This window comes from Capsicum annuum, chromosome 12 (genome assembly GCF_002878395.1).
Source record: "Capsicum annuum cultivar UCD-10X-F1 chromosome 12, UCD10Xv1.1, whole genome shotgun sequence".
Taxonomy (NCBI): Eukaryota; Viridiplantae; Streptophyta; class Magnoliopsida; order Solanales; family Solanaceae; genus Capsicum; species Capsicum annuum.
In genome coordinates, this window is record NC_061122.1 from 137,872,723 (window position 1) to 137,888,898 (window position 16,176).

The 16,176-nt window shown below is 33.4% G+C and overlaps 1 pseudogene; it reads right to left on the reverse strand.

Annotated features, from left to right (window-relative positions):
• Window positions 1-6,089: 6,089 nt before the first annotated feature.
• LOC107850696 lies at window positions 6,090-12,675 on the reverse strand (annotated as a pseudogene).
• Between the last annotated feature and the right edge of the window lie 3,501 nt (window positions 12,676-16,176).

The window sequence follows — 16,176 nt, forward strand, 5'->3', positions numbered from 1 at the left end:
TTATGAGTTATGCCAGTAGAAGTGTTAGCTTGGGATCACTTGTGGTCCTAAGCACCGTGTAACGTATCGGGACAGATTTTCGGGGAGTTACAATATTATAGTAGCCATTTACATAAATGTCTTATGTATATTGTTGGTAAGAACATCCATAGACATAAGACATTTATATGTGTTGTAGAACATATACATATACATAAGAAACTTAAGTATATACATATTTAAGGAATCTAACTGGTCTTATACATATGGCTAGTAAACAAAACAGTCTAGCAGTTCTAGAATATATATATATACATGATACAATAATGTCTATAGAGTGAAATAAATGTCCTTTCATCACTATCCTCAATTGCATACACAACTTAAAATTATACATTGATCATTTTAACAAATGTAAATACATAAAGTGATAATCAAGTTGTTATTCAACTACATAAAGAGTAAGTGCATCCATTTTCGCTCCTTCACAACAAACAGCTCCAATTTCCCCATCGAACTCTAATTTATGTGTCGACTTATTCGATATTGTAATGCACAAAGGATACATTAAAAATTCAGAAAAACCTTACTTCAACTCCGCCTAGATCTTAATTCTATTATCATTTCTTATAACAACTATCAAAGAATTGCCTTCAATGATATTTCAAACATCAATTTTTTTGGTAGTCTTAAATTTCTAAGTGGACGCAACTGCCGGTATCAACCTCAAATATGAAATACTCTGTGCAACAATAATTCATCACTTTTGTATCGTTTGTACTGTAGTTGGGAGATACAGACACATGAATGCCTCAAAATAATTGCAATGTTCATCTTCTTAAAGAAATCTGTCGACAAAATAAAGCATCTGAAATTATAAATTTTTTTTTGAAAAAATAGAGCTTGGGAAGATCTAGAATGATTTTGATGATTCTAAGAATTCATTAGTTGTTTCAAAATTTTGAAATTAAAGCTTTACTGAAATTATGGGATTTCAAAATCACATATTAATTATTATGTCGTTAATTACATCCATCATTAGTGGCAGAATCATTACTTTGTTTAAATATAATTGTTGTAGTTACTTTATATACATAACATAATAATGTATATCGACACCTAGCCATGTATATGATCTATTAAAATCTGGGAGATAGAAGAAACTTATTAAAAATTGGGAGAGAGTATAATTAAGGAGTAAGATGGTGGAATTTATGTTATTTATACACGCAAATATACAGGTCCAGAAATAGAGAAAGTGGAAAGAGAAGTTGATTATATGGTTGGAGGATTAAAGTTGTGTATACGTGACTGAAATACAATAATATATATATTGGTTACACAAAAAAGTGCAGGGAAAAGAACTGTAATATACAACTGATATATATGCAGGAAAGTGGACCCAAACTCCATAAAATAGGAAGCGCAAAAACTAGGCAGCATATTGATGGGCCAAGGAAGGGGCCCAACTTCAACTCTTGTCTTTCATTCCTTGTAGTTTATAATTTATCCTTGTTTATTTGTATTAACTAACATTTTAATCAATTATTCTAGACAAATTTCCTATGGTGTTGCCATTTTATTTTATTATTATTTTTCTTTTACTCAATCTATTATTTTTCTTAGCTAATTTATCCTATATAAAAATGGATTAAATTATCTGCTTTGGCTTTTCTTCTTAAACAAGTCTTTAAAAATTATTTTATCTCAAAATGATATTTATTTTGTTCATGTAACTAATAGTCTATCTGGATTAAAATAATTTTCTTCAAACTCAAGAAACTAATTTTTCTTGTAAATTCTAACTTTTCATATTTGATAAGAAATTTGCAATTTTATACTTTCTTAACATTGTTCTCAAAGGTGTTATTTATATCAAAATTGACTTTTATATAATAAATAAAATAATAATAATAATAATAATAAAATAATGATATAATCTTTTTCCATTTTCACGATAGCAAAAAATCAGTTTCCTCTTAAGATGTAAGGAAAAATTAAAATTTAATTTAATTCAAGTAGAATATTCCTCGTTTGAATAAATAAATGTTATCTTAAATGGATAAATAAAATTATTATAATATTTCACAAAATTAGCCATTTTTAAGTTAGTCAAAAAATTATTATTTTTGGTAATCCATTCTTAAATGGATGCTCCTAAGTGCATTAAAATCCTCCGTAGGGCGTTAATTAAACTTTTACCCATTTTCTCTATTTTAAGGGTTTATTTCTATTTTTGAATCTTTAGAATTTTTTTAATTTTTCTTAACTTTTTCTAAAAATGAAGTGGTAATTCAGAAAATTTCTCAAAAAATTATTTCAAAATTTTCTTGAATATTTTGAAATAGTTTGAAAAGGTCAAAATCATTTTATTTTAAATGAAATCCAAAAAAAAAAAAGATAAAACACAGGTCCCAAGACTTTCAGTCTCGTTTTGGACTATTGGGTGGATTTTTTAAAAATGAAACTATGGGTATATGATTCCATATTTAGTCAAAACAATCTCGAATGAAAGTTTTGATGGTTCGGTTGTGTCTAAAACATTGAATTGGTATGATAGCATAATTTGTTTGCACGCACGAGGGTTCGAATGAATTCCGAGCACCCAGTCGAAGTCCATCTAGACTTAGAGATATCTAGTGACTGGAACCATCATTTGGAACCTCTTAAGTGGACCTTTGGTCGCTTAAGGGGTAGTCGTTTTAGAGACATTGGGTCACTTTAGCGGCCTTGGATACTTGGCCAAGAATGTCTTAAGAAATGAATGTTTGCTTTAGCGGAATTCTCTTTAGAGGCCAAGGTGCCGCTCTAGCGATGCCCGTATTCTTGTACCCTACCACTTTAGTAAACTTGTGTTGCTTAAGTGATAGTCGCTTAAGAGGACAAGTGATCGCTTCATCAGCACTTAGGTTGTTGAATATCCCCTTCTTCACCCGATTTTCTCAACCTTTTTGCACCATTTTTGAGAGCTTAAAGAGAGGAAAAATGTGCATAATCATCCATGAAGATAAGGTAAATTAACCTAACACTCCTTGATTATTTCTCTTTATTTTCTCCATCAAATTCCATCCCATATTATTATTAATTTTTAGAATTTAGGTCTTAAAATCCTTAGTTAGGGGCTGATTTGGGCCTTGATTTATGCTCCATTTGTGCTCAACTTTTGAGCAGGTATTCCTTATCCTTTGAGGGACCTTATGGCGATTCAATTTTAGATTCCATTTGCAGCCCCACAGGATTTTTCTTGACACGAATTTTTTTTCAACCTTTTATATATCAATATGGGTCTTGTTTTTCTCCTATTGATATGTAAGTTATTATTTTTATAGCATGACAGTATTTTAGGATCATGGAGCAAAGAAGAATGTGTTGTAGATGATTCAAGACTTGCAGTTTCAGTATCAAGGTTGGCTTTAGTCTACTTTTCTTCATAAGATAATGTATAATATGGACTGCATACTAGGTAAGGATGATAGGACATGTTTATGACTAGTGTATCATGACTTAGCCTATTTAGAAAATTTGGGGTAGAAATGTGACCCAACCCTTAAGATGGAATACTAGTTATGACTATAGAATTCTATTACCCTAGGTTATAAGAATGTTGATCATAGTTGATGCTAAGGACCCTTTAGTATAAGGTTTAATATTTGACTTGGTGAATTGGATCATATTTTATCGAATTATGGTGTTGCTATTTTGCTATTTATATACTATTAGGTGCGAGGCTATGGTTATGATACTAGTTGGACTACAGGTGAGTAATCTATACTTATAAAAGGACGTGTCTTTAGTCTATGGACGCCTAGATGATTATGATTGTATTCTTTTATTACTTGTGATTTCATGCATTGATTATGGTACATTCATGCTCACTTAGTCATATGATTCCAACCAAAATCATGCTTTTACACTATTTTTTAAAAAGAAATTTATTCTCACTTTTTGCTTTTAAAGTATATTTTTTTATAAGAGGAATCATACCACCTTACTTAATAATTTATGAGCTTTTCGAACTAAAGATGATTTTTTTGAAATTATATCAATACGGATTCTGGTTCATCGTTTACCCACTCTTTTATCACTACTATTTACTTGGGTAAGATAGAGATTTTGACCCTTTCTACACTTTTATGTTGTTTTAGTCCCGAAGTTGATATCAGACAATGAATTTACTGACTTAAATTATTTTAGTCATGGTTTAAGTTTATGCACTTATTACATTTATACATTTCCTCGGTACTAAATGGAGTAAACTGATGATGATTATTATTAGAATTATTGATTGAGACTAGATAAGTGTATACAGATATTCCTAAATTTCCTAGAGGCCCCTACATCCGTGAGCCATCATGCCATAGATGAGAGGTCACTGTAGGTCCTTCCTTTGCAAGTTGTTGAGTTAGAGGAGGTATATACACTTAGTACATCATGACACTTGGATCAGGTATGGTCCTATGGATTTACTTTGCATTCATTCATTCATATACATTGCCTATCGCCAATATGTTACTTAGTGCTTATATATATTAGTCTTATGGGGGATTTTATAGGTATAAGCTATGATTGTTGTTTGTTGAGTGTACATTAAACCTTTCGAGTTGATGGGACCTAATTAGGTATTGTTTGTTTAGACTAGCCTATTACTTCATTATTATTATTATAGTTAGTTCGTGGTGGGTTGATTATGGACTAGTACTGAGGTTGGAGGTATGATTTTGATCCCTTTTCTTTTTACGGTAAATTACATTGTAGATAGTCATCTCATGGTTAGACAATATGATTAAGGACCCTGATTATGCCAACACTATTTTTCCTACTTGGTTAGGATCCCCTAGAGAGGTTAAGTTTACTGTCTTGGGTTGTTGCCTTTGAGTTAGTGTTATATGCATATATATGTATTTCTACGTGGTATTACTATATGTACCTCTCTTTCATTGTTAATTCATATGTATAGGTATTTGTTGACCTTGTATATTGATATGTTTTTCTCATTTTTTCACTCTTCATTAGTATATTGACTACTGATATACGATATTTCTCTTTACACCAAATTACCATTATAATAGGACCATTTATCCTTATTGCTTCCCTAGCTTCATTATGTTAGCTCCCTAGTAGTTGCCTGTAGTTATATTCATGCTTTACATGTTATTTAATCTTCCATTATCCCTTGAGCTCAGTTGACAATTGCCTACTGAGTACTACATGTTTGGTACTGATACTACACTTCTATAGCCTATAGATCATAGTATGAGTTCACACCATTGTTGTGTGAATCATGCAGATCAGTTATGGATTAGAGATTTAGGGTGAGCTCCTAACGCTTAGAACATGACTACTCTCCCTCTTATTTATTAGACTGATCTCTATATTGTATTCAGAGACGGTTTATACATATATATTTATTTAGAATTTCACTCTATACTCTTACTATATTAGAATTTTTTTACTAATAACTAGGTTTTTGGGATGCTTTATATATATATTAACTACTAGAAATTACTCTTATGATAACGGTTGCAAAACCGTTGCAATAGACAACAAAACCGTTACCATAGCTCTACCACAACGATTCATCAAGCGTCCTATAGGTGGGAGTTGCGATAGGTCTATGGCAACAGTTTATGCGACGATTGTCTGAACCGTCGTCATAGGTCAAGCTATGACGACAGTTTCTAGCTTGACCTATGGTGACGGTTATCTTTTGGCTTATTGAGACGCCTATTTTTATCAACCGTTGCAATAGAAGCTATTGCAACGACATTAAACCATTGCAACATCTATTGCGATACTTTCAATATTAACACATTTTGAATACCTATTACAACTATTTAATTACTTATTAGGACACCTATTTTCATCTATTGCAATGACATTAAGCCGTTGCAATAGCATCTATTGCAACGACATTAAGTCGTTGCAATAGCATCTATTGCGATGCTTTTATTATTCTGTTGCAATACTTTTTGACTACCAATTGCAATGGATTATTGATCTATTGCAGCAATTATTGCCATGGGTTATTAAATTGAAACGATTTATATAAATAATCACTTGTATTAATGTAAATTTTTATTTACATACATAAGAAATTATAACACAATATATACACATCATAAAACAAAATCTTTCATTAATAATCTCATAATTCAAAATGTGCAACAAGTAATTTAAATCAAAAGCAAAATATAATCAAGTCCAAATGATTAGTTAAGTTTTTACATGCTAGAAAGTTCGAGTAGCGATAAGTTTCAAGAAAATCAACACAAAACTATTGATATTAGAGCATTTATCCACAACCCAAAAATCTTCTCAAGTAAGGTCTATGTCTTCATCACTTTCTTCATCTCTTTCTTCATTTTAAACACCTATAAAAAGAGAACAAAATAATATAAATTAGCACTTAAATGATCACATAAAAAGATTAGAATCACTAAGGATGTGAACTGTCAAAGTGGGCTCGTGGCAGCAACATGGGTAAATCCCATCCAATTACTACTTCGAGGTCCCAAAATGACCCCGAATGACTTAATAATTCTGGAACTTTACCAAAATATCCTTTTAACATTCCTTTATCATAATTAAAGTAAAAAATTACATTACATATAAGACAACAACATACCCAGCGTCTTCCCACATAATGGGAGTCTAAAGAGGGTAGAGTGTACGCATACCATACCACTACCTTAGGTGAAGTAGAGAAGTTGTTTCCAATAACCCCGACAAACGCATATCACAAGTTATTACTAATTTCAAACCTATAAAATGAGTCAATACACCACACATAAACAAGTGTGTGGTTTCGAGAATCAAATCAAAACACTTTTCAGAAACAACAAAAAAGTAATTTCAGAAAAATTAATAAAGAAGTAGCAACAAATATTATCAAAAAAATGATCCACACAATCTTTTCCTAATATTTGTTCTCCAAAAATTATTTTCTTGAAGAACAATTTTCATTGAAACCTTGCTTGATTCACTTGCAGTTATTATAGCCATAGTGTTATCCCCAATAACATGTTGAACAAGAAAAATGTAGAAGAAATCTTCCACTACAAAGGAGTTCATGAAGCCTTACTTTGAGAGTGGAGCATAGCTGCTTCATGTAGTTACTCCATAGCTGCTTCATGTAGTTATCTCTAGTAAGGACATACTCAATGAAAGCATCTCCGGCTACAGCTTCAATTCGCCTAATTCCTGATGCAATTCCCCGCTCTGATATGATTTTGAAGCCACGTATCTCAGCAGTATTGCTGACATAGGTGCCACCACATAATTCCATTGATACGCCAGGAACCTCGACTACACGTACCTATATAGTTTTTCATTAGGGAAGACAAGAATCAAACAAGTTGAACTTTAATACATGGTTAAAATCTCACTATGAGACTTAATCCTCAGAATGGACTGGTGTACATTCTAATCTCTATTTCTCACCTACTCATAAAAGAGGAATGTTGGTCGCTCCATATAAGCTTTAATAGCAAAGATTAGCAAAAAGATAGCATCCAGAAGAATCTCCCTTGTTCTATAATCATCACACTCTTAACATAAAATGGTAAGTATCCCCACCTGTTCTACATATTTTTCTCCAAACATTGCAATTGCCCCAGCTCCTTTTGCATCAGTCAAAGACATGACTTTTGTTTCCAGAATCATTCCATCACCGATCCATTGGTTGATCAAACCTTCAATTTCTACGAGTTCCTTGTCTAGAAGAGGTCGATGGAAGTTGAAGTCAAATCTAAGACGATCAAAAGCAACCATTGATCCTGCTTGAGATGTTTCCTGACCAATTACTCTTGAGTGCTGATTGAAGTAAATGAGTAACTGTATGGTGAACCTGAAAAGAAGCACAACATAAGAATAAATAAACTTATTAGACGAAAATTTTCTGGAGACAAATGGCTTAGATCAACAAAAATTGAAATGCAATAGCGAGGCTAAAGCAAATAATGCAGGAATCCATGCTACTATAGAATCTCATATCTAATAGTTTTTTCTTTCCTTAATATGATGCATATCCATTCATTTTCTATATTATATATCATAATACCTTGGACCGTTTTCTCAAGTTTAGATCAACAGTAGCTTCTACTTCTCGGCCAACCTCTGTAGTACCTTCTGTAATAGTCCCTTTGTGGACAAATATACTACCCATAGATTTTTGGACATCTTTTATATGCACAATAACTTTTTGTTCATTTTCAACCTCTTTCATGGATAGAAAATCGTTATCCCCAATTTGGCCTCCCGACTCAGCATAAAATGGAGTCCTGTTCAGCAAAATTTCTACTTCACTTCCTTTGAAAACTTGTGCTATTGGACTACCATTTACCAAAAAACCCTCAACCAGTGCCTTGGAATGGTGAGTATTGTATCCAATAAACTCAGTATCAAGGATATCTTCAGCAAGGTTGGAACCATTTTCAATTGCTAGTTTAACTCTATCATATGCCTCAGATAGCTGTCTTTGCTTATCCATTTCTATGTCAAAGCTATTCATATCTATACTAATTCCACGTTCTTCAGCAACTTCCTTTGTTATGTCCACTGGAAATCCATAAGTGTCATACAATATGAATGCATCCTTGCCCGATAAATAGGGTGCAGTCCCAGTTCCCTGAGCATTTAATAATGCATCTGCCAGCATCTGTTCAAGAAGTTTTTCTCCCCTTTATAGAGTCAAGACAAAACGAAGCTGCTCCCTTCGCAATTACTCAAATATGCGGGATGATCTTTTCTTCACATAAGCATCTATATTGGTGCTTAGTTCAATCACTTTTTTGGCAAGAATTGGCAAAAATGTTCCTTGAAGATCATCCATTCCATCTCCCTTTACACCAAGTAACCTTCCTATTCTAACAACCCTTCTAATGAGGCGACGTACCACATATCCCCTTCCAATATTTGATGGGTTGACACCATCAGATATCAGATAAACAACTGCACGCATATGATCTCCAATTATCTAGATTGATCAGAATTAGAAGGCTTTCAACATATTGGAAGGTAAATCAGTTCAAAAACAAAAGACTTGTACAAATATTACAATTTTTCAGATGCAACGTACTTTAAGCTTTGTTTTTGAAGAATAATCCGCAAGAGCATATGAGACATTTTCCAATTCTGCAGCCTTCTCTATGATGGGAAATACTAAGTCAGTTTCGTAATTATTGGGAACCTGTGAGTATAAAGAGAACCTCTATGTTAATCCTTTTTTTTGGATTCGTTTGGGAGGGAGGGAGGTTGACTAGATTCTGATACCTTGAAAATAGTATATGAGGCAAAATTATCATAAATCCAAATCATGGGAGGTTTTCTTTGCCGCAAAACCTAGTAGCAAAAGAAAAGAGAGATTCGATACCTAATTTGTTCCTATAGTCATTCAGAAATGTTGTTGTCTCACGATTACCTTCTGCAGAATCCTGGCCACACGCTCTAAACCAAGTCCAGTATCTATATTCTTTTACTTTAAAGGCTCAAGCGAACCATCATCCTTCTTATTGTATTGCATAAAAACAAGGTTGTATAACTCTATAGATCTTGTATCATCTCCAAGATCCTGATATTTAGACCACAGGGTTAGACAGAATGAAGAGGAGCAAATAAAAAAGCAAAACAGAAAGAAAAACAAAAAGAAAAGATAGTGTAACCACCTCACCTGAACATGAAATTAAAATGAAAGGGCAAAAGTGCATGTTAAACATGTCATACTTACAACATTGGAAGTGCCCCTCTCAGGATGGAAATCATAATAAAGTTCAGAGCATGGACCCCAGGGACCAGTAACTCCACTTGTCCAGAAGTTGTCATCTTCTCTGAGTCTTTATTCTCTCCGTAAAAACACCTAGCTATAGCACGAAACAAGGATAACTGTGTTAGCACTTCTGCTTGGGTTCTCATAGTAGAGTGCTATCTGTAAGTATTGAAGGTTAGAGGGTAGAAGACCATAAAAAGGCCAAAGATATTTCATTTAAGATCAAATGTTGAATTACATGCAGTTATTCTTAAAACCTTGTTGCAACAGACTTCTCCTATTTTGAGCACGCACTCCAAAGTAGAAGAGGTTTCTTTGAGTTAAAGTGTTAAGCTGAGGTTGTTGAACAAAAAATTGTGTTCGTCTAACTTATCAAAAAGAAAGTGTTTTTTTTAAGTCATTAACTGAGTTATCCCCATGGAACCTAAGCCATAATGGTGGAGACATATTTTTCAGCCTTGAAACTCATCTAAGCTTGATGATACATTGGCAGTTCATAATATGAACATAGTATACGTATTTTAGGGCCCCTTAAGTATAGTATTTTAGTTGTCTGATAAGCTTCTCTTCACTCAAAAATACACGTCTGTTCGGTCTAAGCAGAAAGTCGTGCTCCTGCATTTATTTACCAGGTACATACCATACATATCTAGTTAATTGCACGAGGATTTGATAAAACCACTACACTAATATAAATCATCAGACAAATCCTTAAGTGTGTACCTCATCATGCCATAATGCAAAAGTTTCATCATCATCATCGTAAACGCTAATCCATAATCTATCAGCTGGCATCCATCTCTACAGGCAAAGACTATTTGACAGTCAGTTGTTTACAGTGCAAAGAACAAAAATTGGTGAAACTATGCATATGTTTGCATAGATGGATGTAAGTATTGTGTTTTCTTAAAAGATGCAGCAGCAAGAAGGTTAAAAAATACGATGGAAAATTTGTCTTGTAAAATTTAGTAATTATATGGAAGTATGTTTGGCCATTCTCTTGTAAGGTGCGTAATTCTACTCATATTTGAGTCTCGTGCAAGAAAGAGCCAGATGATATATGCAGTTAGTTCTTCATCAAAATGCAGAATATAGAAAGATTTATTGAATTATTTCCAGGAGATGTAGGCTATATTTTCAAGAGGTGGTAACCAGAACATATATGCAGATGTAGCACTTAGCTTATCTTTCATACATCCAGCTATCACTCATTCCATTATAAAGGCTAGAAATATTGACCCAACTGGGAATGTTAAATGTGTTAATTTATTAGACTCACATAAGAATACAAAAGGTAGAACCTAAGCAGCTAATCAAAAGAGTATAAACTTGTGTAGTTTGACAGTAAGCCCTCTGCCGTAAGGCACTCCATTTCACATTTGCTTGAAGGATAATAAAAAATTTTAATTGTTTGTTAAAGGGTCTCTATTTGAACAAAAAAAAGTCATCAACAAACAGCCAAGTTCATTTCTGTCCTTAATTATACGCCTGAAACCATCATATAACAACGTTTTAGATGCATTTGTCTCAAAAATTTATGGCATTCTAAATTACTAATCTTCTAATTCTTGAGAAGGGGTCTATATAAGCAGAAAATATGCTGAATACTTGGATACATGGTATCATCATACTTCAATCAAATAGCACAAAAAGTAGCTGATTATGAGACTGCATAAACACAACTTATTGAACTCAGAGGTGGAGAGCTCCCATGCCCATTTAATAGCTTCCTTCTTAAAATAATCTCCAAAACTAAAATTTCCAAGCATCTCAAAGAATGTTTGATGTCGGTTTGTTCAACCCACATTTTCAATATCATTTGTTCGGATGCATTTCTGAGAAGTAGCTGCACTAGGCACTTCCCTAGGAACCTGAATAATTTACACTAGCATTTCATAAAGTCAAATAGAAGTATTCACACAATTCCACAGCTTGATATCAGCACCAACAGTAAAACAAGGAAAGAGAATCACATGAATTTAGTTAGTAAGAAACCAATTATGTTTTATGTTAAAAAGGTGAGATAAATAATAGCGCTTCAAAATGCTATTTTTTCATGTAGATTTATATTTTTACATATAGAGTATTACTACTCTCATTTGTTTTTCAAGAAGATTAAAAAATGATACGAGTAATAACAATAAAGAGTTTAGTCTAACCTCATAAAATCAAAAGAAGCACTCAATTTGAACGGATAGAATGAAGGTTTCTTCTATTCAAAGCAGTTTAAGCGCAACAAGATACTTGAAAATATGAACAAGAATAACCAATATATGTGCGTCAAATTTACTATTTAAGAGACCACACATACCACACTCAGCAAGTGGTTTCCATGCATATCACATTTTATAATTGATTAAAAGGCCACCAGTGTATTAAACCCACATAAGCAATAATCAATATATAATCATTTATCATCACATAATTCAGAAGACATAAAGTAAAAGAAACAAGCTTAAAATCGTCACATAATTCAGAAGACATAAAGTAAAACCCAAAATGCCCAAAAATTAGGTCAAATAGAAGAATATACTAACCTAAAAATCCCCAAATTGAAGTGCAAATTTGAGAGAAATTGAAGTGCGAAATTAGCCCTAATCGCAAATATGATTTATCTATCACTTTAATGCAGATCACCTAATCACAAATATGTTGTTTCCCCTCTTCTTCTTTTCCCACAGAAAATACCGCTGGCACCGACAGCTCACAACGTGGAAGCTAAGCTCACCACCGGCAGCTCACCACAAGCAGAAACTCCTTGGAAGAAATTTAGCGATCGCCGATCTCCCGGCCGTCGATTGAAATGTAGCAAGTGGAGTAGGTTTAGCAATTGAATGTTTGCTGGGAGATTTATTAAAATACTTTTTTTTGGCGACTTAATAAATTTTCCCTAAAAATGGAGCGTTGCTATTGCTTGTTTTATTTATCTATTGCAATGCTTAATGTCAAAAGCATGATTATCGTGTTAATTATAGCTAATAAAACAATTATTTTTAGCAACGCTTGAAATCGTTGTAATAAACCACCTATTAGAATGCTTTTTTGACTGTCGCTAAAAAGTTTGTTGATATAGAGATAATTTCCAATAGTGATTGTTCTTGTTATCATATTTATTCCCCTATTTCATTTCATTTCTTTGGATAGTCCATTAATAGCTGTTTCAGATTATGGATTGGCTTAGTTACTAGTGGATTATGGTAGGTGTCATCATGACTTGAGCAATTGGGTCGTGACACATCTATACACCACTAAAGAAAATTCCAAAAGCATCACAAAACATGGTAAACCCATACCTTTCTTGGGAAAAGTCAAGATAGGAGCCGAAGTTAACAACTCCTTGATCTTTTGAGATCTTTCTTCATAAGTATCCAACAACTGAAAACCCATCTTTTTCTAAATCAACTTAATCTCAGGTGGCGTAATAGAAGAGAAACCTGCACGAAGAATTGATAATAGCCTGCTAACCCAGCAAAATTCCAAATCTTGATAGGAGAAATAGGTTTAGCCAAATCACAAACTACAACCTTGACCGAATCGACCATATTATTGTATTTGGTCACAAGATGGCCCCAGAAATAAATAGAATCCAACCAAAACATGCACTTAGAACTTGAAATACAAATTGTCATCTCTCAATTTCTAAAGTACAGTCCTCAAATACACATGGTCAGTCTTATTATTGGAATAAATCAAGATATCACCAATGAACAAAATTACAATAGAATTATGATAAGTCCATAAAACATATTCATCAAATCCATAAACACCACAGGGGCATTAGTTAACCCAAAAGACATCACCGAGGACTCATAATAGTCATACCATATTGAAAAAGCTATCTTTAGAAAATCTAAAGCTCTAATCCACAACTAATGCTAACAAAATCTCAAATTAATCTTCGAAAATACTAAAACAAACTCAAGTTTATTAATCAAGTTATTGATACAATGAATAGGATACTTGTTCTTGACAGTTACCATGTTTAATTGTCAATAATCAATACACATGAAACTCATGGATTTATATTTCTTCTTTAAAGATAAGTGAATAACACTCCAAGGAGACACACTCGATCTAATAAAACCCTTATTCAACAAATACTTTAATTGCTCATTTAATTTCTTTAACTCTGTTGGGGATATTCTATATGGAGGAATGGAAATAGGCTTCGTGCCCAGGTCAGAATCAATAGAAAAATTAATATCCCAGTCTAGAGGCATATCAATGGCTTCGTAGAAAACATGTCCACGAACACTTTAACAACCTACAATAAAACTATATGAGGTGGTGAATCAACTCTAGCATCTAGAACATAGCACACATTGGAAAGCCACCCCTTTTCTACCATCCGACGAGCACATAGAAAACATATAATACCCTTTGGACATAAGCTAGGAGCACCTTTCCATTCTAACCTCAAAATAACAAAATAGTTAAAGTTATGTTCATGGTAAAAAAAAATCCTAAATTGAATTATAAGGATCCAACCAATACCTACCAAAAATGACATCAAAATCAACCACATAAAGGATTATCAATTCCACCTAAGTCTCACATCCTGAGAAGGTTATAACACATGATTAGTGCACTCAATCTAGCATTAATGAATCACCTTTGGGGGTAGATATAAGCATAACAAGGGACTTATACATAACATCAATACTAGTAGCAAAATATGTAGACACATAATAAAATATATACCTAGGGAAAAATAGTATTATAGCATGGCGATGGCAAACTAGGGCAAAAGCTGTAATCACTATAATTGAGGTCTCTACCTTAGGTATCTAAAAAAAGCATTGCACTAACCACGTCTTCTACCAAACCAACCAACTCCTCATCTAACACCATAAGCTCTATGAGACCTACCTTTAGAACCACCACCACTACTCTATGTACCACCTCAAAGTACTATCACTAGATTCAGATAATGTTGAAACTGAGATACATATTGGGAAAAAATCCCACGCTGGGGATAATTCATTGCTAAGTGACCATGCTCATCAGACAAAAAAAGCCTATACTAGAAGAATAACACTAGGAGATCTCAAAAGAACCATAATTACCTTCACAAGTTGATGAACCAAATTATGAACGTCAGCCTACATGGATTGATCTCTGACCACTTAAAGTCTCAAAAACTAAAAATCCATATTTTGAACTCTGCAAAGCTGCCTGAACCTACTGGTATGATAATTACGAGAGCTTTTACTCGAGAAATCCCCACCTTGGGATGCATGACGATCAAAATTGCTCTATTCTCATGCCCTCACTACCACCTTGCATACCTTAGTGAATAGTCTCAATCATCTATGCATGGTCCATTATACTCTAAAAGGAAACAGAAGAAACCACTAACTGAGTCATGACCAACTGATAATAACTAGTAATACATTTAACAAACATCTTTATCCTCTTTAATTCGGTGGAACTTCTAGTGTTGGAATATCTAACCATTGAATAAAAATAAGCCGCATACTCTATTATAGTCATAGAGACCTAATCCAATTGATGAAACTCATATCTCTACTGGTCCTTCAATTTGAAGGGCACAAACTACCCTAGAAAAGACTCAGAAACTGTATCTATATCAAATGAGTGAAACCCATGGTGTCTTCCAAACTATACCCTCCAAGAAGACATAATGCGATTGCTAACAAATTATAGTAACTCAACTAAGTTGGTATAGTGACCTGGACCAGGGCCTGACCATAACGGGTATCTCAAGTCCTCATCGATGAGCAGAGACCACCCCTTTGCCTAGTCAAATAGTATATAACACTTGCAAAGACTGAATTTCAAACAAATAACAAAGACAATATGCTTAACAACTTACAAGATATTTAAGGTTTGTCCACAATCGAGAATCATTAACCGGTAACCAAAAATCAATTACCAGTAACCAATACCCAAGTCTACAATAATATCCATAAAGCCTCTAATAAATAAAAAATAATCTATCTCGAGACATAACCCCGACCCTGATAATGATAATGAAAATGTTAATGTGAACTCTTTAATTCTAGTTTATGGAAGGAGACCGATGGAATGATCACGTCTTTCAGAGAATGGAAGCTCACTACTTCACCGCAAATGATCGCAAACTAAGATGATCCACCTAACATTGCGTAGAAAAAGTAGAAGTATCTCTGGTGCCTACATCATGTGGGAATACAACGTTCGGTGGCTGTTAGTAGGTTGATCGCTAGTATGTAACTTAGTGATAAGGATAAAGTAATAAATTCAAAATCTAGTTCAACTTCATGTACATGTTCACATACATGTATTCATACATATATACCTATATAAAAGGACAAACACATCACCAGGTCCTTCAACTTTGCACGAACTTTCACTTTGGCATCTCAAGTGAACTGTGTTTATTTTAAAAACCTAAACCATCCACCAATTGTGTCATTTTGGCACCTTTCAAT